Genomic DNA, 23432 nt, shown 5'->3' with positions numbered 1-23432 from the left:
GGTTAGTAACACCCCCCTCCTCTGGTTAGTAACAGCCCCTCCTCTGGTTAGTAACAGCCCCTCCTCCTCTGGTTAGTAACAGCCCCTCCTCCTCTGGTTAGTAACAGCCTCCTCCTCTGGTTAGTAACAACCCCTCCTCCTCTGGTTAGTAACAACCCCTCTCCTCTGGTTAGTAACAACCCCTCCTCTGGTTAGTAACAACCCCCTCCTCTGGTTAGTAACAACCCCTCCTCCTCTGGTTAGTAAACAACCCCTCCCTCCTGGTTAGTAACAGCCCCCCTCCTCCTTCTGGTTAGTAACAACCCCTCCTCTGGTTAGTAACAGCCCCTCCTCTGGTTAGTAACAGCCCCTCCTCTGGTTAGTAACAACCCCTCCTCTGGTTAGTAACAGCCCCTCCTCTGGTTAGTAACAGCCCCTCCTCTGGTTAGTAACAGCCCCTCCTCTGGGTAACAGCCCCTCCTCTGGTTAGTAACAGCCCCTCCCTCTGGTTAGTAACAACCCCTCCTCCTCTGGTTAGTAACAACCCCTCCTCTGGTTAGTAACAGCCCCCCCTCCTCTGGTTAGTAAAAACCCTCCTCCTCTGGTTAGTAACAACCCCCTCCTCTGGTTAGTAACAACCCCTCCTCCTCTGGTTAGTAACAACCCCTCCTCCTCTGGTTAGTAACAACCCCTCCTCCTCTGGTTAGTAACAACCCCTCCTCTGGTTAGTAACAACCCCCTCCTCTGGTTAGTAACAACCCCCTCCTCTGGTTAGTAACAACCCCTCCTCCTCTGGTTAGTAACAACCCCTCCTCTGGTTAGTAACAACCTCCTCCTCTGGTTAGTAACAACCCCTCCTCCTCTGGTTAGTAACAACCCTCCTCCTCTGGTTAGTAACAACCCCTCCTCCTCTGTTAGTAACAACCCCTCCTCCTCTGGTTAGTAACAACCCCTCCTCCTCTGGTTAGTAACAACCCCTCCTCCTCTGGTTAGTAACAACCCCCCTCCTCTGGTTAGTAACAACCCCTCCTCCTCTGGTTAGTAACAACCCTCCTCCTCTGGTTAGTAACAACCCTCCTCCTCTGGTTAGTAACAACCCCTCCTCCTCTGGTTAGTAACAACTCCTCCTCCTCTGGTTAGTAACAACCCCTCCTCCTCTGGTTAGTAACAACCCTCCTCCTCTGGTTAGTAACAACCCCTCCTCCTCTGGTTAGTAACAACCCCTCCTCCTCTGGTTAGTAACAACCCCTCCTCCTCTGGTTAGTAACAACCCCTCCTCCTCTGGTTAGTAACAACCCCTCCTCCTCTGGTTAGTAACAACCCCTCCCTCTGGTTAGTAACAACCCTCCTCTGGTTAGTAACAACCCCCTCTGTTAGTCCTCTGGTTAGTAACAACCTCCTCCGGTTAGTCCTCTGGTTAGTAACAACCCCTCCTCCTCTGGTTAGTAACAACCCCCTCCTCTGGTTAGTAACAACCCCTCTCCTCTGGTTAGTAACAGCCCCTCCTCCGGTTAGTAACAACCCCTCCGGTTAGTAACAACCCCTCCTCTGGTTAGTAACAACCTCCTCCTCTGGTTAGTAACAGCCCCTCCTCTGGTTAGTAACAACCCCTCCTCTGGTTAGTAACAACCCCTCCTCTGGTTAGTAACAACCCTCCTCCTCTGGTTAGTAACAACCCCTCCTCCTCTGGTTAGTAACAACCCCTCCTCTCGGTTAGTAACAAGCCCCTCCTTGGTTAGTAACAACCCCTCCTCTGGTTAGTAACAACCCCTCCTCTGGTTAGTAACAACCCCCCCTCTGGTTAGTAACAGCCCCTCCTCTGGTTAGTAACAACCCCTCCTCCTCTGGTTAGTAACAACCCCTCCTCCTCTGGTTAGTAACAACCCCTCCTCCTCTGGTTAGTAACAACCCCTCCTCCTCTGGTTAGTAACAACCCCTCCTCCTCTGGTTAGTAACAACCCCTCCTCCTCTGGTTAGTAACAACCCCTCCTCCTCTGGTTAGTAACAACCCCTCCTCCTCTGGTTAGTAACAATCCCTCCCTCTGGTTAGTAACAACCCCTCCTGGTTAGTAACAACCCCTCCTCCTCTGGTTAGTAACAACCCCTCCTCTGGTTAGTAACAACCCTCCTCCTCTGGTTAGTAACAACCCCTCCTCCTCTGGTTAGTAACAACCCCTCCTCCTCTGGTTAGTAACAACCCCTCCCCAGTTAGTAACAGCCCCTCCTCTGGTTAGTAACAACCCTCCTCCTCTGGTTAGTAACAACCCCTCCTCCTCTGGTTAGTAACAACCCTCCTCTGGTTAGTAACAGCCCCTCCTCTGGTTAGTAACAGCCCCTCCTCTGGTTAGTAACAAGCCCCTCCTCTGGTTAGTAACAGCCCCTCCTCTGGTTAGTAACAGCCCCTCCTCTAACAGCCCCTCCTGGTTAGTAACAACCCCTCCTCTGGTTAGTAACAACCCCCCTCTGGTTAGTAACAACCCCTCCTCTGGTTAGTAACAACCCCTCCTCCTCTGGTTAGTAACAACCCTCCTCCTCTGGTTAGTAACAACCCTCCTCCTCTGGTTAGTAACAACCCCTCCTCCTCTGGTTAGTAACAGCCCCTCCTCCTCTGGTTAGTAACAGCCCCTCCTCCTCTGGTTAGTAACAACCCCTCCTCCTCTGGTTAGTAACAACCCCTCCTCCTCTGGTTAGTAACAACCCCTCTCCTCTGGTTAGTAACAACCCCTCCTCCTCTGGTTAGTAACAACCCCTCCTCCTCTGGTTAGTAACAACCCCTCCTCCTCTGGTTAGTAACAGCCCCTCCTCTGGTTAGTAACAACCCTCCTCTGGTTAGTAACAACCCCCTCCTCTGGTTAGTAACAACCCCTCCTCTGGTTAGTAACAGCCCCTCCTCTGGTTAGTAACAACCCCCTCCTCTGGTTAGTAACAACCCCTCCTCCTCTGGTTAGTAACAACCCCTCCTCCTCGGTTAGTAACAGCCTCCTCCCTGGTTAGTAACAACCCCTCCTCTGGTTAGTAACAACCCCTCCTCCTCTGGTTAGTAACAACCCCCTCCTCTGGTTAGTAACAGCCCCTCCTCTGGTTAGTAACAACCCCCCTCCTCTGGTTAGTAACAACCCCTCCTCCTCTGGTTAGTAACAACCCCTCCTCCTCTGGTTAGTAACAACCCTCCTCCTCTGGTTAGTAACAACCCCTCCTCCTCTGGTTAGTAACAACCCTCCTCCTCTGGTTAGTAACAACCCCTCCTCTGGTTAGTAACAACCCCTCCTCTGGTTAGTAACAGCCCCTCCTCCTCTGGTTAGTAACAGCCCCTCCCTCCTCCTCTGGTTAGTAACAACCCTCCTCCTCTGGTTAGTAACAGCCCCTCCTCCTCTGGTTAGTAACAGCCCCTCCTCCTCTGGTTAGTAACAGCCCCTCCTCCTCCGGTTAGTAACAGCCCCTCCTCCTCTGGTTAGTAACAACCCCTCCTCCTCTGGTTAGTAACAACCCTCCTCCTCTGGTTAGTAACAACCCCTCCTCCTCTGGTTAGTAACAACCCCTCCTCCTCTGGTTAGTAACAAGCCCCTCCTCCTCTGGTTAGTAACAACCTCCTCCTCTGGTTAGTAACAACCCCTCCTCCTCTGGTTAGTAACAACCCCTCCTCCTCTGGTTAGTAACAACCCCTCCTCCTCTGGTTAGTAACAACCCCTCCTCCTCTGGTTAGTAACAACCCTCCTCCTCTGGTTAGTAACAACCCCTCCTCCTCTGGTTAGTAACAACCCCCTCATCCTCTGGTTAGTAACAACCCCTCATCCTCTGGTTAGTAACAACCCCTCTCCTCTGGTTAGTAACAACCCCTCCTCCTCTGGTTAGTAACAACCCCTCCTCCTCTGGTTAGTAACAACCCCTCTCCTCTGGTTAGTAAACAGCCCCTCATCCTCTGGTTAGTAACAGCCCCTCATCCTCTGGTTAGTAACAGCCCCTCCTCCGGTTAGTAACAGCCCCTCCTCTGGTTAGTAACAACCCCTCCTCTGGTTAGTAACAACCCCTCCTCTGGTTAGTAACAGCCCCCTCCTCTGGTTAGTAACAGCCCCTCCTCCTGGTTAGTAACAGTCCCTCCTCTGGTTAGTAACAGCCCCTCCTCTGGTTAGTAACAGCCCCCCTCTGGTTAGTCCTCCTCCTTCGGTTAGTAACAACCCCTCCTTCGGTTAGTAACAGCCCCTCCTCTGGTTAGTAACAACCCCTCCTCTGGTTAGTAACAACCCCCCTCTGGTTAGTAACAGCCCCTCCTCTGGTTAGTAACAACCCCTCCTCCTCTGGTTAGTAACAACCCCTCCTCCTCTGGTTAGTAACAACCCCTCCTCCTCTGGTTAGTAACAACCCCTCCTCCTCTGGTTAGTAACAACCCCTCCTCCTCTGGTTAGTAACAACCCTCCTCCTCTGGTTAGTAACAACCCCTCCTCCTCTGGTTAGTAACAACCCCTCCTCCTCTGGTTAGTAACAACCCCTCCTCTGGTGAGTAACAGCCCCTCCTCTGGTTAGTAACAACCCCTCCTCCTCTGGTTAGTAACAACCCCTCCTCTCTGTTAGTAACACCCCTCCTCCTCTGGTTGGTTAGTAACAACCCCTCCTCCTCTGGTTAGTAACAACCTCCTCCTCTGGTTAGTAACAACCCCCTCCTCTGGTGAGTAACAACCCCCTCCTCTGGTTAGTAACAACCCCTCCTCCTCTGGTTAGTAACAACCCTCCTCTTGTTAGTCCCCTCCTCCTCTGGTTAGTAACACCCCTCCTCCTCTGGTTAGTAACAACCCCCTCCTCTGGTTAGTAACGACCCCTCTCCTCTGGTTAGTAACAACCCCTCCTCTGGTTAGTAACAACCCCTCCTCCTCTGGTTAGTAACAACCCCTCATCCGGTTAGTAACAACCCTCCTCTGGTTAGTAACAGCCCCTCTCCTGGTTAGTAACAGCCCCTCCTCCTCTGGTTAGTAACACCCCCCTCCTCTGGTTAGTAACAACCCCTCCCTGGTTAGTAACAACCCCTCCTCTGGTTAGTAACAACCCCCTCCTCTGGTTAGTAACAACCCCCTCCTCTGGTTAGTAACAACCCCTCCTCTGGTTAGTAACAACAGCCCCTCCTCTGGTTAGTAACAACCCCTCCTCTGGTTAGTAACAACCCCTCCTCTGGTTAGTAACAACCCCTCCTCTGGTTAGTAACAGCCCCTCTTGGTTAGTAACAACCCCCCTCCTCTGGTTAGTAACAACCCCTCCTCCTCTGGTTAGTAACAACCCCTCCTCTGGTTAGTAACAACCCCTCCTCCTCTGGTTAGTAACAACCCCTCCTCCTCTGGTTAGTAACAACCCTCCTCCTCTGGTTAGTAACAACCCCTCCTCCTCTGGTTAGTAACAACCCCTCCTCCTCTGGTGAGTAACAACCCCTCCTCCTCTGGTGAGTAACAAACCCCCTCCTCTGGTTAGTAACAACCCCTCCTCCTCTGGTTAGTAACAACCCCTCATCCTCTGGTTAGTAACAACCCCTCATCCTCTGGTTAGTAACAACCCCTCATCCTCTGGTTAGTAACAACCCCTCTCCTCTGGTTAGTAACAACCCCCCCTCCTCTGGTGAGTAACAACCCCCTCCTCTGGTTAGTAACAGCCCTCTCCTCTGGTTAGTAACAACCCCTCCTCTGGTTAGTAACAGCCCTCCTCTGGTTAGTAACAACCCCTCCTCTGGTTAGTAACAACCCCCCTCCTCTGGTGAGTAACAGCCCCTCCTCTGGTTAGTAACAACCCCTCCTCCTCTGGTTAGTAACACCCCTCCTCCTCTGGTTAGTAACAACCCCTCCTCCTCTGGGTTAGTAACACCCCTCCTCCTCTGGTTAGTAACAACCCCTCCTCCTCTGGTTAGTAACAGCCCCCTCCTCCTCTGGTTAGTAACAACCCCTCCTCTGGTTAGTAACAACCCTCCTCCTCTGGTTAGTAACAGCCCCTCCTCTCTGTTAGTAACAACCCTCCTCCTCTGGTTAGTAACAAACCCTCCTCCTCTGGTTAGTAACAACCCTCTCTCCTCTGGTTAGTAACAACCCCTCCTCTGGTTAGTAACAGCCTCCTCCTCTGGTTAGTAACAACCTCCCCTCTGGTTAGTAACAGCCTCCTCTGGTTAGTAACAAATAACCCTCCTCTGGTTAGTAACAGCCTCCTCTCCGGTTAGTCAGCTCCTCTGGTTAGTAACACCCCCCTCCTCTGGTGAGTAACAGCCCTCCTCTGGTTAGTAACAACCCCCCTCCTCTGGGTGAGTAACAACCCCCTCCTCTGGTTAGTAACAGCCCCTCCTCTGGTTAGTAACAGCCCTCCTCTGGTTAGTAACAGCCCTCCTCTGGTTAGTAACAGCCCCTCCTCCTCTGGTTAGTAACAGCCCCTCCTCTGGTTAGTAACAACCCCTCCTCTGGTTAGTAACAACCCCTCCTCTGGTTAGTAACAACCCTCTGGTTAGTAACAACCTCCTCTGGGGTAACAACCCTCCTCTGTTAGTAACAGCCCTCCTCTGGTTAGTAACAGCCCTCCTCTGGTTAGTAACAGCCCTCTCCCTCCTCGGTTAGTAACAGCCCCTCCTCTGGTTAGTAACAACCCTCCTCCTCTGGTGAGTAACAACCCTCTCCTTCTGGTTAGTAACAGCCCCTCCTCTGGTTAGTAACAACCCCTCCTCCTCTGGTTAGTAACAGCCCCTCCTCTGGTTAGTAACAACCCTCCTCCTCTGGTTAGTAAACAACCCTCCTCCTTCTGGTTAGTAACAGCCCCTCCTTCTGGTTAGTAACAACCCCTCCTCTGGTTAGTAACAACCCTCCTCCTCTGGTTAGTAACAACCCTCCTCCTCTGGTTAGTAACAACCCCTCCTCCTCTGGTTAGTAACAGCCCCTCCTCTGGTTAAAACAACCCCTCCTCTGGTTAGTAACAACTCCTCTGGTTAGTAACAACTCCTCCTCTGGTTAGTAACAACCCTCCCTCTGGTTAGTAATAACCCCTCTCCTCTGGTTAGTAACAGCCCCTCTCCTCTGGTTAGTAACAGCCCCTCCTCTGGTTAGTAACAACCCCTCCTCTGGTTAGTAACAACTCCTCTGGTTAGTAACAGCCCCTCCTCTGGTTAGTAACAGCCCTCCTCTGGTTAGTAACAACCCTCCCTCCTCCTCCTGGTTAGTAACAACCCCTCCTCTGGTTAGTAACAACCCCCTCCTCTGTTAGTAACAACCCTCCTCTCCTCTGGTTAGTAACAACCCCTCCTCCTCTGGTTAGTAACAACCTCTCCTCCTCTGGTTAGTAACAACCCTCTCCTCCTGGTTAGTAACAACCCTCCTCTGGTTAGTAACAACCCTCCTCCTCTGGTTAGTAACAACCCTCCCTCCTCTGGTTAGTAATAACCCCCCTCCTCTGGTTAGTAACAACCCCTCCTCTGGTTAGTAACAACCCCTCCTCCTCTGGTTAGTAACAACCCCTCCTCCTCTGGTTAGTAACAACCTCTCCTCTGGTTAGTAACAGCCCCTCCTTGGTTAGTAACAGCCCCTCTCCTCTGGTTAGTAACAGCCCCTCCTCCTCTGGTTAGTAACAGATCCTCTGGTTAGTAACAACCCCCTCCTCTGGTTTAACAACTCCTCCTCTGGTTAGTAACAACCCTCCTCTGGTTGTGTAACAAATCCCTCCTCGGTTAGTAACAACCCTCCTCTGGTTAGTGTGTCTCCTCTGGTTAGTAACAACCCCTCCTCTGGTTAGTAACAACCCCCTCCTCTGGTTAGTAACAACCCTCCTTCGGTTAGTAACTCCCTCCTCTGGGTAACAACCCTCCTCCTCTGGTTAGTAACAACTCCTCCTCTGGTTAGTAACAACCCCTCCTCCTCTGGTTTCCTCTGGTTGGTAACAAACCCCTCCTCCTCTGGTTAGTAACAACCCTCCTCCTCTGGTAGTGTCCTCCTCTAGTAACAACTCCTCTGTTAGTAACAAACTCCTCTGGTTAGTAACAACTCCTCCTCCTCTGGTTAGTAACAGCCCTCCTCTGGTTAGTAACAACCCCTCTCCTCTGTTAGTAACAACCCCTCCTCCTCTGGTTAGTAAATAACCCTCTGGTTAGTAACAACCCCTCCTCTGGTTAGTAACAAGGTAAGATGGTTAGTAACAACCCCTCCTCAGTTAGTAAGAGCCTCCTTGGTTAGTAACAGCCCCTCCTCTGGTTAGTGGTTTAACCTCCTCAGATAGTAACAAGAATGGTGGTTGTAACAACCCCTCCTCTGGTGAGTAAGATGGTAGTCTGGTTGTAAATCCCCTTAATCAGTTGGTAAGATGGCATATGTTGTTTATCAGATAGTAAGATGGTAGTCCTCCTCTGTGTTTTCCTCCTCTGGTTAGTAATAACTCCCCTCCTCCTCTGGTTAGTAAACAAGAGGTCCTGGGTAGTGTTGTTGAAGAAGAATCAGATGGTAAGATGGTAGTGTTGTTGTGTGTTTAATCAGATGGTAAGATGGTAGTGTTGTTGTGTGTTTAATCAGATGGTAAGATGGTAGTGTTGTTGTGTGTTTAATCAGATGGTAAGATGGTAGTGTTGTTGTGTGTTTCATCAGATGGTAAGATGGTAGTGTTGTTGTGTGTTTCATCAGATGGTAAGATGGTAGTGTTGTTGTGTGTTTCATCAGTGGGTGTTTAAGAGATGGTAGATGTTGTTGTGTGTTTCATCAGATGGTAAGATGGTAGTGTTGTTGTGTGTTTAATCAGATGGTAAGACCTAGCTGTCACCCAGGTGTTGTGTTACATAGATAGGGATGGCCATTCATATATTTGCTGTGTGTTTAATCAGAGGTAAGATGGTAGTGTAGCTGTTAGAGCATGGCGCTGTGCCAGGGGTGTTGAGAGAATGATGCACACATGAGTCGTGTGAGTAATATGAGTAACGTTTGATAAAAGGACTGCCATTCTTAACCCCCCTTGAATATAACATGTCCTAGTGCTGAAAGGGAGTGGAGGAAATTGTAAGAGTAAAACCCCTTTCTCTTCCTGCTGGGACTACCTAAATAGGGGGCTATTTCATCCACGGATGTGTTTCAGACCAAGGCCTAAGATCAAGGCCTTTTTTAACTCTTCTTTCATTTAGCATTCAGTTTAGGCATTTAGCGTTAGCATTTACCACCTATGTGTTTCCAGACCAGGAATGTATGCACACATCAAGGCCTTTAATCTCTTTCATTTTTAGCGTTAGCATTTAGCATTAGCATTTAGCGTTAGCATCACCAGGCAACACCTGCTGGGACTACCTAAATAGGGCTATTTCATTCCCACTCTGCTATGTGTTTCCAGACCAGGAGGAGCGTCAAGGCCATCAAGGCCTTTTAACTTCTTCTCTTTCATTTAGCATTTAGCGTTAGCATTTAGCATTTAGCGTTAAGCATCACCAGGCAACACCTGCTGGGACTACCTAAATAGGGCTATTTCATTCCCACTCTGCTATGTGTTTCCAGACCAGGAGGAGCGTACCAAGGCCATCAAGGCCTTTTAAGTTCTTCTTTCATTTAGCATTTAGCGTTAGCATTTAGCATTAGCATTTAGCGTTAGCATCACCAGGCAACACCTGCTGGGACTACTTAAATAGGGCTATTTCATTCCCACTCTGATATGTGTTTCCAGACCAGGAGGAGCGTACCAAGGCCATCAAGGCCTTTTAACTTCTTCTTTCATTTAGCATTTAGCGTTAGCATTTAGCATTAGCATTTAGCGTTAGCATCACCAGGCAACACCTGCTGGGACTACCTAAATAGGGCTATTTCATTCCCACTCTGCTATGTGTTTCCAGACCAGAGGAGCGTACTTCAAAGCCATCGAGGCTTTTAAGGAAGGGAAGAAGGATGTGTTGGTGGCTACTGATGTTAGCATCTAGGTCTGGACTTCCCTGCTATACAGCACGTAGTCAACTATGATATGCCAGAGGAGATAGAGAACTATGGTAAGACTTACATCTCACTAATCAACTGGGCTTTTTTTTTTACATTACATTTGGTCATTTAGCAGAACAATCTTATCCAGAGCAAATTTACAGTCAGAAATCAATCAATCAATATGATTTGATCAAAGCCCCTTTTCATCAGCAGTTACCACAATGTGCTGGAGAGTAACCTGGCCTAGAGAGAGAGTAACCTGGCCTAGAGAGAGAGTAACCTGGCCTAGATAGGGAGAATAACCTGGCCTAGAGAGAGAGTAACCAGGCCTAGAGAGAGAGTAACCTGGCCTAGAGAGAGAGAGTAGACCTGGCCTAGAGAGAGTAACCTTAGAGAGAGAGTAACCTGGCCTAGAGGGAGAATAACCTGGCCTAGAGAGAGAATAACCTTTAGAGAGAGAGTAACCTGGCCTAGAGAGAGAGTAACACCTGCTAGAGAGAGAGTAACCTGGCCTAGAGAGAAGTAACCCACCTAGAGAGTAACCTGGCCAGAGAGAGTAACCTGGCCTAGAGAGAGAGTAACCTGGCCTAGAGAGAGAGTAACCTGGCCTAGAGAGAGAGTAACCTGGCCTAGAGAGAGAGTAACCTGGCCTAGAGAGAGTAACCTGGCCTAACCTGGCCTAGACAGAGAGTAACCTGGCCTGGCCTAGAGGAGAGAGTAACCTGGCCTAGAGAGAGAGTAACCTGGCCTAGAGAGAGAGTAACCTGGCCTAGAGGAGAGTAACCTGGCTTATCCTAGAGGGAGAGAGAGAGAGTAACCTGGCCTAGAGGCAGAGTAACCTGGCCTAGAGAGAGAGTAACCTGGCCTAGAGAGAGAGTAACCTGGCCTAGAGGGAGAGTAACCTGGCCTAGAGAGAGAGTAACCTGGCCTAGAGGGAGAGTAACCTGGCCTAGAGAGAGAGTAACCTGGCCTAGAGAGAGAGTAACCTGGCCTAGAGGGAGAGTAACCTGGCCTAGAGGAGAGTAACCTGGCCTAGAGAGAGAGTAACCTGGCCTAGAGGGAGAGTAACCTGGCCTAGAGAGAGAGTAACCTGGCCTAGAGGGAGAGTAACCTGGCCTAGAGGAGAGTAACCTGGCCTAGAGGGAGAGTAACCTGGCCTAGAGGAGAGTAACCTGGCCTAGAGGGAGAGTAACCTGGCCTAGAGGGAGAGTAACCTGGCCTAGAGGGAGAGTAACCTGGCCTAGAGGGAGAGTAAACTGGCCGTTACCTTGAGGGAGAGTAACCTACCTAGAGGCAGAGTAACCTGGCCTAGAGAGAGAGTAACCTGGCCTGACCTAGAGAGAGAGTAACCTGGCCTAGAGAGACAGTAACCTGGCCTAGAGGGAGAGTAACCTGGCCTAGAGAGAGAGTAACCTGGGCCTGAACCTAGAGGGCAGAGCAACCTGGCCTAGAGAGAAGAGTAACCTGGCCTAGAGAGAAGAGTAACCTGGCCTAGAGGAAGAGTAACCTGGCCTAGAGAGAGTAACCTGGCCTAGAGAGAGAAGTAACCTGGGCCTAGAGAGAGAGTAACCTGGCCTAGAGGGAGAGTAACCTGGCCTAAAGGGAGAGTGAAACCTGGCCTAGAGGCAGAGTAACCATGGCCTAGAGGGAGAGTAACCTGGCCAGAGGGAGAGTAACCTGGCCTAGAGGGAGAGTTCTGTAACCTGGCCTAGTTCTGAGGAGTATCCATGAACCTCTGAGGCAGAGTCCTACCCCGTTCTTCTCATGATAATCTGCCTATCCATCTCCCTCTGTATCCATGAACCATGTTCTGGCCTAGCTCTTGGGGGTCTGTAGTAACCTCTCTATAATCAGTATCCATCCACCATGAGGGGTCTGAAAACCATGTTCTGAGGGAGAGTTCCATGAACCAGAGGGTCTGAGTCCGAACCTGGGGTCTGTATCCAGGGAAGACTGGGATCGCCAAGGAAACCACTTTCATCAACCATGGCTGGGGTGGTAAGAACCATGAGTAACCTGGCCTGTATCCATGAGGAGATTTGGGGGCCTGGCCATAGTTGGAGTTGCATGTTAAACTGGCCATGTATCATGTTCTGGGGTCTGTATCCATGAACCATGTTCTGGGTCATCCATGGCTGTAACCATGTTCTGGGGGTCTGTAATCCATGGCCATGTTCTGGGGTCTGTATCCATGTATCATGTTCTGGGGTTCCTCCATGAACCATGTTCTGGGGTCTGTATCCATGGCCTGAACCATGTTCTGGGTCTGTATCCATGAACCATGCCTGGGGTCTGTATCCATGAACCATGTTCTGGGGTCTGTATCCATGAACCATGTTCTGGGGTCTGTATCCATGAACCATGTTCTGGGGGTCTGATCCATGTAACCATGTTCTGGGGTCTGTATCCATGAACCATGTTCTGGGGTCTCTATCCATGTACCATGTTCTGGGGTCTGTATCCATGTACCATGTTCTGGGGTCTGATCCAGTACCATGTTCTGGGGTCTGTGAACCATGTTCTGTCTGTATCCATGTACCATGTTCTGGGGTCTGTATCCATGGCTGTTGTAACCATGTTCTGGGGTCTGTATCCATGAACCATGTTCTGGGGTCTGTATCCATAACCATGTTCTGGGGTCTGTATCCATGAACCATGTTCTGGGGTCTGTATCCATGAACCATGTTCTGGGGTCTGTATCCATGTACCATGTTCTGGGGTCCATCCATGTACCATGTTCTGGGGTCTCTATCCATGTACCATGTTCTGGGGGTCTGAGTAACCATGTTCTGGGGTCTGTATCCATGTACCATGTTCTGGGGGAGTATCCATGAACCATGTTCTGGGGTCTGTATCCATGTACCATGTTCTGGGGTCTGTATCCAACCATGTTCTGGGGGTCTGTATCCATGAACCATGTTCTGGGGTCTGTATCCATGAACCATGTTCTGGGGTCTGTATCCATGAACCATGTCACCTGTATGTCCTGGGGGTCTGTATCCATGGCCCTGAACCATGTTCTGGGGTCTGTATCCATGAATCATGTTCTGGGTCTGTATCCATGTACCATGTTCTGGGGTCTGTATCCAAACCATGTTCTGGGGGTCTGTATCCATGAATCATGTTCTTCTGCATCCATGTACCATGTTCTGGGGTCTGTATCCATGAACCATGTTCTGGGGTCTGTATCCATGTACCATGTTCTGGGGTCTGCCACCATGAACCATGTTCTGGGGTCTGTAACCATGGCTGTGGTAAGAACCATGTTCTGGGGTCTGTATCCATGAACCATGTTCTGGGGTCTGTATCAACCATTTAGCCATCATGTTCTGGGGTCTGTATCCATGTACCTGTATCCATGAACCATGTTCTGGGGTCTGTATCCATGAATCATGTTCTGGGGTCTGTATCCATGTACCATGTTCTGGGGTCTGTATCCATGTGAACCATGTTCTGGGGTCTGTATCCATGTACCATGTTCTGGGTCTGTATCCATGAACCATGTTCTGGGGTCTGTATCCATGAACCATGTTCTGGGGTCTGTATCATGTTCTGGGGTCTGTATCCATGAACCATGTTCTGGGGTCTGTATCCATGAACCATGTTCTGGGGTCTGTATCCATGAACCATGTTCTGGGGTCTGTATCCATGAACCATGTTCTGGGGTCTGTATCCATGAACCATGTTCTGGGGTCTGTATCCATGTATCTGAACCATGTTCTGGGGTCTGTATCCATGAACCATGTTCTCTGGGTCTGTATCCATGTACCATGTTCTGGGGTCTGTATCCATGAAATCATGTTCTGGGTCTGTATCCATGTACCATGTTCTGGGGTCTGTATCCATGAACCATGTTCTGGGGTCTGTATCCATGAACCATGTTCTGGGTCTGTATCCATGTGAACCATGTTCTGGGGTCGTATCCATGAACCATGTTCTGGGGTCTGTATCCATGAACCATGTTCTGGGGTCTGTATCCATGTGAATCATGTTCTGGGGTCTGTATCCATGAACCATGTTCTGGGGTCTGTATCCATGTACCATGTTCTGGGGTCTGTATCCATGAATCATGTTCTGGGGTCTCTATCCATGTACCATGTTCTGGGGTCTGTATCCATGTACCATGTTCTGGGGGTCTGTATCCATGTACCATGTTCTGGGGTCTGTATCCATGAACCATGTTCTGGGGGGTCTGTATGTTCTATCCATGAACCATGTTCTGGGGTCTGTATCCATGTACCATGTTCTGGGTCTGTATCCATGAACCATGTTCTGGGGTCTGTATCCATGAACCATGTTCTGGGGTCTGTATCCATGTACCATGTTCTGGGGTCTGTATCCATGAACCATGTTCTGGGGTCTGTATCCATGGCTGTTGAACCATGTTCTGGGGTCTGTATCCATGAACCATGTTCTGGGGTCTGTATCCATGTACCATGTTCTGGGGTCTGTATCCATGAACCATGTTCTGGGGTCTGTATCCATGTACCATGTTCTGGGGTCTGTATCCATGAACCATGTTCTGGGGTCTGTATCCATGAACCATGTTCTGGGGTCTGTATCCATGTACCATGTTCTGGGGTCTGTATCCATGTACCATGTTCTGGGGTCTGTATCCATGAACCATGTTCTGGGGTCTGTATCCATGAATCATGTTCTGGGGTCTGTATCCATGAACCATGTTCTGGGGTCTGTATCCATGTACCATGTTCTGGGGTCTGTATCCATGAACCATGTTCTGGGGTCTGTATCCATGTACCATGTTCTGGGGTCTGTATCCATGAACCATGTTCTGGGGTCTGTATCCATGTACCATGTTCTGGGGGTCTGTATCCATGTACCATGTTCTGGGGGTCTGTATCCATGTACCATGCTCCTGGGGTCTGTATCCTGAACCATGTTCTGGGGTCGTATCCATGAACCATGTTCTGGGGTCTGTATCCATGTACCATGTTCTGGGGGTCTGTATTCATGAACCATGTTCTGGGGTCTGTATCCATGAACCATGTTCTGGGGTCTGTATCCATGTATCATGTTCTGGGGTCTGTATCCATGTATCATATTCTGGGGGCTGTATCCATGAACCATGTTCTGGGGTCTGTATCAATGAACCATGTTCTGGGGTCTGTATCCATGTATCATGTTCTGGGGTCTGTATCCATGTACCATGTTCTGGGGTCTGTATCCATGTACCATGTTCTGGGGTCTGTATCCATGAACCATGTTCTGGGGTCTGTATCCATGAACCATGTTCTGGGGTCTGTATCCATGTACCATGTTCTGGGGTCTGTATCCATGAACCATGTTCTGGGGTCTGTATCCATGTAACCATGTTCTGGGGTCTGTATCCATGTACCATGTTCTGGGGTCTGTATCCATGTACCATGTTCTGGGGTCTGTATCCATGTACCATGTTCTGGGGTCTGTATCCATGAACCATGTTCTGGGGTCTGTATCCATGAACCATGTTCTGGGGTCTGTATCCATGTATCATGTTCTGGGGTCTGTATCCATGAACCATGTTCTGGGGTCTGTATCCATGAACCATGTTCTGGGGTCTGTATCCATGAACCATGTTCTGGGGTCTGTATCCATGAACCATGTTCTGGGGTCTGTATCCATGAACCATGTTCTGGGGTCTGTATCCATGAACCATGTTCTGGGGTCTGTATCCATGTACCATGTTCTGGGGTCTGTATCCATGAACCATGTTCTGGGGTCTGTATCCATGAACCATGTTCTGGGGTCTGTATCCATGAACCATGTTCTGGGGTCTGTATCCATGTACCATGTTCTGGGGTCTGTATCCATGAACCATGTTCTGGGGTCTGTATCCATGAACCATGTTCTGGGGTCTGTATCCATGAACCATGTTCTGGGGTCTGTATCCATGTACCATGTTCTGGGGTCTGTATCCATGAACCATGTTCTGGGGTCTGTATCCATGTACCATGTTCTGGGGTCTGTATCCATGTATCATGTTCTGGGGTCTGTATCCATGTATCATGTTCTGGGGGTCTGTATCCATGAACCATGTTCTGGGGTCTGTATCCATGAACCATGTTCTGGGGGTCTGTATCCATGAACCATGTTCTGGGGTCTGTGACCATGGCTGTTGAACCATGTTCTGGGTCTGTATCCATGTACCATGTTCTGGGGTCTGTATCCATGAACCATGTTCTGGGGTCTGTATCCATGAACCATGTTCTGGGGTCTGTATCCATGTACCATGTTCTGGGGTCTGTATCCATGAACCATGTTCTGGGGTCTGTATCCATGAACCATGTTCTGGGGTCTGTATCCATGTACCGTGTTCTGGGGTCTGTATTCATGAACCATGTTCTGGGTCTGTATCCATGGCTGTTGAACCATGTTCTGGGGTCTGTATCCATGTATCATGTTCTGGGGTCTGTATCCATGTATCATATTCTGGGGTCTGTATCCATGAACCATGTTCTGGGGTCTGTATCCATGAACCATGTTCTGGGGTCTGTATCCATGTATCATGTTCTGGGTCTGTATCCATGTATCATGTCTCTGGGGTCTGTATCCATGTACCATGTTCTGGGGTCTGTGTCCATGTACCATGTTCTGGGTCTGTGTCCATGTACCATGTTCTGGGGTCTGTGTCCATGTACCATGTTCTGGGGTCTGTATCCATGAACCATGTTCTGGGGTCTGTATCCATGTACCATGTTCTGGGGTCTGTATCCATGAACCATGTTCTGGGGTCTGTATCCATGAACCATGTTCTGGGGTCTGTATCCATGTACCATGTTCTGGGTCTGTATTCATGAACCATGTTCTGGGGTCTGTATCCATGGCTGTTGAACCATGTTCTGGGGTCTGTATCCATGTATCATGTTCTGGGGTCTGTATCCATGTATCATGTTCTGGGGTCTGTATCCATGAACCATGTTCTGGGGTCTGTATCCATGAACCATGTTCTGGGGTCTGTATCCATGTATCATGTTCTGGGGTCTGTATCCATGTATCATGTTCTGGGGTCTGTATCCATGTACCATGTTCTGGGGTCTGTGTCCATGTACCATGTTCTGGGGTCTGTGTCCATCCATTTTCTGGGGTCTGTACCATGTACCGTTCTGGGGTCTGTATCCATGGCTGTTGAACCATGTTATGGGGTCTGTATCCATGAACCATGTTCTGGGGTCTGTATCCATGTACCATGTTCTGGGGTCTGTATCCATGTACCATGGGGGTCTGTATTCATGAACCATGTTCTGGGGTCTGTATCCATGGCTGTTGAACCATGTTCTGGGGTCTGTATCCATGTATCATGTTCTGGGGTCTGTATCCATGTATCATGTTCTGGGGTCTGTATCCATGAACCATGTTCTGGGGGTCTGTATCCATGAACCATGTTCTGGGGGTCTGTATCCATGAACCATGTTCTGGGGTCTGTATCCATGAACCATGTTCTGGGGTCTGTATCCATGTACCATGTTCTGGGGTCTGTATCCATGGCTGTTGAACCATGTTCTGGGGTCTGTATCCATGAACCATGTTCTGGGGTCTGTATCCATGAACCATGTTCTGGGGTCTGTATCCATGTACCATGTTCTGGGGTCTGTATCCATGTACCATGTTCTGGGGTCTGTATCCATGAACCATGTTCTGGGGTCTGTATCCATGAACCATGTTCTGGGGTCTGTATCCATGAACCATGTTCTGGGGTCTGTATCCATGAACCATGTTCTGGGGTCTGTATCCATGTACCATGTTCTGGGGTCTGTATCCATGTACCATGTTCTGGGGTCTGTATCCATGGCTGTTGAACCATGTTCTGGGGTCTGTATCCATGAACCATGTTCTGTTCTGGGGGTCTGTATCCATGTACCATGTTCTGGGGTCTGTATCCATGTACCATGTTCTGGGGTCTGTATCCATGAACCATGTTCTGGGGTCTGTATCCATGTACCATGTCTGGGGTCTGTATCCATGTACCATGTTCTGGGGTCTGTATCCATGTACCATGTTCTGGGGTCGTATCCATGTACCATGTTCTGGGGTCTGTATCCATGTACCATGTTCTGGGGTCTGCATTCATGTACCATGTTCTGGGGTCTGTATCCATGTACCATGTTCTGGGGTCTGTATCCATGTACCATGTTCTGGGGTCTGTATCCATGTACCATGTTCTGGGGTCTGTATCCATGGCTGTTGAATCAGATGCCCCTTAAAACAGATCTGTAGAGGAAACACCTGTCTAATGCCCTGTGTTGTAATTCCATTAAGATACTTAATTAACAGAAAATGTTTGTTTTTTTAAACACAATAATTTGCAACAGAAAATAAAACTGATGTTTGGATAAGTCCAGGTAGTTCCTCGCTATTGCAGTCCTCTTATTTTGGTTCTTATTGTTCACAACCCTGAAATCCTCCTGTAGATGAGTCGGTGCTGATGGATCTGAAGGCCCTGCTGATAGAAGCCAAGCAAAAGGTTCCCCCTGTTCTACAGGTCCTACAGACAGGGAGACGAGACCATGCTGGATATCGGAGGTAACGCGTACTCATCCTGGTCTGCGTTTCTGCTACTTACTTTCTCTCCTTCCTTCCTCTCTCTCTCTCTCTCTCTCTCTCTCTCTCTCTATATATATATATATATATATATATATATATATATATATATATATACACACACACACATATATACAGTTGAAGTCAGAAGTCTACATACACCCTAACTAACCCCTACACTCCTAACTGCATACACGCTAACTAACCCCTACACCCTAACATACACGCTAACTAACCCCTACACCCTAACTACATACACCCTAACTGCCCCCTACACCCTAACTACATACACCTAACTAACCCTACACCCTAACTACATACACGCTAACTAACCCCTACACCCTAACTACATACACCCTAACTGCCCCTACACCCAACTACATACACCCTAACTAACCCCTACACCCTAACTCCCCCTACACCCTAACTACATACACCCTAACTAACCCCTACACCCTAACTACATACACCCTAACTAACCCCTACACCTCAACTAACCCCTACACCCTAACTACATACACGCTAACTAACCCCTACACCCTAACTACATACACCCTAACTACATACACCCTAACTACATACACCCTAACTAACCCCTACACCCTAACTACATACACGCTAACTAACCCCTACACCCCAACTACATACACCCTAACTAACCCCTACACCCTAACTACATACACCCTAACTAACCCCTACACCCTAACTACATACACCCTAACTAACCCCTACACCCTAAACATACACCCTAACTACATACTAACTAACCCCTACACCCTAACTACATACACCCTAACTAACCCCTACACTTAACTACATACACCATAACTAACCCCTACACCCTAACTACATACACGCTAACTAACCCCTACACCCTAACTACAACCCCTACACCCTAACTACATACACCCTAACTAACCCCTACACCCTAACTAACATACACGCTAACTCAACCTCACACCCTAACCATACACCCTAACTAACCCCTACACCCTAACTAACCCCTACACCCTAACTAACCCCTACACCCTAACTAACCCCTACACCCTAACTAACCCCTACACGTTCAACCCCTACACCCTAACTAACCCCTACACCCTAACAATTCAACCCCTACACCCTAACTAACCCTACACCCTAACTACATACACGCTAACTCAACCCCTTTACACTTAACTAACCCCTACACCCTAACTAACCCCTACACCCTACAGCTGAAGTCAGAAGTCTACATACACCTTGCAAAAACATTTAAACTCAGTTTTTCACAATTCTGACTTTTTAATCCAGTAAAATTCCCTGTTTTAGGTCAGTCTGGATCACTCACTTTATTTTAAGAATGTGAAATGTCAGAATAATAGTAGAGAGAATGATTTATTTCAGCTTTTATTTCTTTCATCACATTCCCAGTGGGTCAGAAGTTTACATACACTCTATTATTTGGTAGCATTGCCTTTAAATTGTTTAACTTGGGTCAAACGCTTTCGGGTATTCTTCACAAGCTTCCCATAATAAGTTGGGTGAATTTTGGCCCAATCCTCCTGGACAGAGCTGGTGTAACGGAGTCAGGTTTGTAGGCCTCCTTGCTCGCACACGCTTTCAGTTCTGACCACAAATTTTATATAATTGAATTGTGATGGCCACTCCAATACCTTGACTTTGTTGTCCTTGGCCATTTTGCCACAACTTTGGAAGAATGCTTGGGGTCATTGTCCATTTGGAAGACCCATTTGTGACCAAGCTTTAACTTCCTGACTGATGTCTTGAGATGTTGCTTCAATATATCCACATAATGTTCCTTCCTCATGATGCCATCTATTTTGTGAAGTGCACCAGTCCCTCCTGCAGCAAAGCACCCCACAACATGATGCTGCCATCCTCGTAAGCCACGGTTGATGGTGTTCTTCGGCTTGCAAGCCTCCCCTTTCCTCCAAACATAACGATGGTCATTATGGCCAAACAGTTCTATTTTTTGTTTCATTTAGACCAGAGGACATTTCCAAAAGTATGATCTTGTCCTCATGTAAAAGCAAACCTGAAGCCTGGCTTTTTTATGGCGGTTTTGGAGCAGTGGCTTTTCCTTGCTGAGCAGCATTTCAGGTTATGTCGATATAGACTCGCTTACTGTGATGATGGATACTTTGTACCTGTTTCCAGCATCTTCACAACGTCCTTGCTGTTGTTCTGGGATTGATTTGCACTTTTCGCACCAAAGTATAAGTACCATCTCTAGGAGACAGAATGCGGCTCTTCCTGAGCGGTATGACGGCTGCGTGGTCCCATGGTGCTTATACTTGCGTACTTTATTGTTTGTACAGATGAACGTGGTACCTTCAGGCGTTTGGAAATTGCTCCCAAGGATGAACCAGACTTGTGGAGGTCTACAATTTTTTGTTCTGAAGTCTTGGCTGATTTCTTTTGATTCTCCCATGATGTCAATCAAAGAGGCACTGAGTTTGAAATACATCCACAGGTACACCTCCAATTGACTCAAATCATGTCAATTAACCTATCAGAAGCTTCTAAAGCCATGACATCATTTTCTGGAATTTTCCAAGCTGTTTAAAGGCACATTCCACTTCGTGTATGAAAACTTCTGACCCATTGGAATTGTGATACAGTGAATTATAAGGGTAATAATCTGTCTGTAAACAATTGATGGTGAAATGACTTGTGTCATGCACAAAGTAGATGTCCTAACCGACTTACCAAAACAATAGTTTGTTAACAAGAAATGTGTGGGAGTGGTTGAAAAACGAGTTTTAATGACCCCGACCTCAGTGGATGTGAACTTCCCAACTTCAACTGTTTGTGTTTCTCTTTCTGTTCATACATTTCTCTTTCTGTTCATACATTTCTATCGCTACTGCTGCTTCTCTGTCACTCATTTCTCCGTTTCTATTCACAGAAGTTACTATTTAAAATGAAAAAGCGTATTGCTTGTAACTATGATTTTAGTAGCCCAGATGTCTGCCATCTCTTGGTTCCTCCGCCATTCTAACCTACCTGCTGTTTTTTTCTTGCTACTGTTCCCCAGGAGAGAGAGGCTGTACATTCTGCGGTGGTCTAGGTCATCGTATCACAGACTGTCCCAAACTGGAAGCCATGCAGACCAAACAGGTCACCAATATCGGACGGAAAGACTACCTGGCACACAGCTCCATGGACTTCTGAATGTACAACACGGGAATACTGTCACCTACTTAATGCTGTGCCTGGTTTGTTTTGCCAGGTACAATGGGGACCAATTGGGATTGTCCCGAAGTGCACGGCAAATAGTATTTGACGTAAGATTTTGACCCAGCAGGTTGCTTTACATGGCTGTGTGAGACTGACATGGCTGTGTGAGACTGACATGGCTGTGTGAGACTGACATGGCTGTGTGAGACTGACATGGCTGTGTGAGACTGACATGGCTGTGATGGACTTGTTTCTCAGATAATTGAGGAAGTAAACATGTATTTGTCTTGTCTCTGGGGTTGATAAGATAAAGACAGAATCGCTCTGTATGTATAAAAGGTTGAACTATTTTTTTTTTGTGCAACTCTCTTTATTTCTCTTTATCTGTTTTGTATTATAAATGTAATTTTACATTTCTCTGCAACGTTAATAAATCAATTTTACGATCCACATCAGACTTTCCACTGGAAGTAATTTTTAATGGACGGTGGAACGATTTAGTAACTTCCGACTGTAGCAATATGTGTTGCAATACCACGGCCTTCGATAGAATTACTCTCAGAAAGGGAAGTGTGAGTGTCTTCCGTAACCACGGTGAACACGATAAGAATTTTTAGATAATTACTAAGAACGAGTTTAATCATGTCAGTACGATCTGTTTTTAATTTATCAAATATATTTACTTGTTTATATAAAAAATATTTAAAAAAAAACATTTTTTAAAAGTCAGATGGAGAGAAAAAGAGTATCTTTCTCTGGTAAATGACGTTTTGTAGAGGGGAAGGAAGGGAAGCTCAGACCACTTGCTACTGCTGATCTGTAGGTTCACTATCACCTCAGACTGCTGTGTTGACTGGAACACAGCAGGGGGGGGGAAGGGACTTGACTGTCAGTTGGTAGTGGTGGATGTGACTGTATTAACACAGACTTGGGGAGGGTGCTGAACTCTGAGGCGCTGGTGGTTAACCTAACTAACAGAAATTAGAACGAAGACTACAGATTTTTACTAGAGGATAACCTAACTAACAGAAATTAGAACAAAGACTACAGAGTTTTACTAGAGGATAACCTAACAGAAATTAAAACGAAGACTAGAGGATAACCTAACTAACAGAAATTAGAACAAAGACTAGAGGATAACCTAACTAACAGAAATTGGAACAAAGACTACAGGATAACCTAACTAACAGAAATTGGAATGAAGACTACAGAGTTTTACTACAGGATAACCTAACTAACAGAAATTAGAACAAAGACTACAGCGTTTTACTAGAGGATAACCTAACAGACTTGAGAGAGGACGTAGGCTACACTCGGGTAAAGGTCAAGAACTGTTTGATTCCCTCACACAGAGGGAGAGGATGGAGGTTGTTTTCAAGGAGGGGATGCTCTACGTTAAGGGAAACAAGTTTGGAAAGGTGAGTGTTTACGGAGATGCTGTATTATCTGCAGGACTTCACTGAGCTAATAGATGACAGTCTTTACTAATCTTGGAAGAAATGTTGAAGGCTATTCACGTCTGATTACAAATTGTGAAGTGATGTCATGGAAGTTTCTTTCAACGCTTAAAGAACGATTGGTGGTGATTGACTGCTGTATCCGTCCCCGACAGAAAACGTGGAGGAAGACGTGGATCGTTCTCTACCCCACTAGCATTTTCGGCATCGGTCGAGTCGAATTCCACGACATCCTTGACGGAGGCCACACATCCACCAAGTCCAAATCCACCCAGTGTAGGAGGATTGTTCAACTGTGTGACTGCCTCAGTGTTACCCTGGCCCCAGAGGAGAGATTCGCTCCAGCACTACCTAACGATGGTATAGTGTTTTTAGTCCAGTACTAGGCTTA

General features: G+C 47.8%; 1 protein-coding gene and 2 long non-coding RNA genes across 7 annotated transcripts in view; 1 reads left to right on the top strand and 2 right to left on the bottom strand.

The window, feature by feature from the left end:
* The window catches only part of LOC127929758 (uncharacterized), a 54703-nt gene that overhangs the window by 6924 nt on the left and 24347 nt on the right, over positions 1-23432 (bottom strand). For 2 of the 5 annotated variants that reach the window (XR_008136067.1, XR_008136066.1), the window contains exons 3-4: positions 22688-22865; positions 22603-22653 (exon numbers count right to left, since the gene is read on the bottom strand). This is a non-coding gene — a long non-coding RNA (uncharacterized LOC127929758). Of the gene's footprint in view, positions 1-22418; positions 22654-22687; positions 22866-23432 lie in introns of those variants that run through there. The other 3 variants (XR_008136064.1, XR_008136063.1, XR_008136065.1) reach the window with 2 other exon arrangements.
* The window catches only part of LOC118381277 (probable ATP-dependent RNA helicase DDX41), a 127954-nt gene that overhangs the window by 81096 nt on the left and 23426 nt on the right, over positions 1-23432 (top strand).
* LOC127929761 (uncharacterized) lies at positions 10159-11117 on the bottom strand. The gene is made up of 4 exons (XR_008136074.1): positions 11060-11117; positions 10706-10873; positions 10449-10511; positions 10159-10211 (listed from the first exon to the last, which is right to left on the bottom strand). It is a non-coding gene; the product is annotated as an uncharacterized LOC127929761 (long non-coding RNA).

Source organism: Oncorhynchus keta, chromosome 4 (genome assembly GCF_023373465.1).
Source record: "Oncorhynchus keta strain PuntledgeMale-10-30-2019 chromosome 4, Oket_V2, whole genome shotgun sequence".
Classification (NCBI taxonomy): domain Eukaryota; kingdom Metazoa; phylum Chordata; class Actinopteri; order Salmoniformes; family Salmonidae; genus Oncorhynchus; species Oncorhynchus keta.
This window is presented reverse-complemented; position numbering and strand designations above follow the sequence as displayed.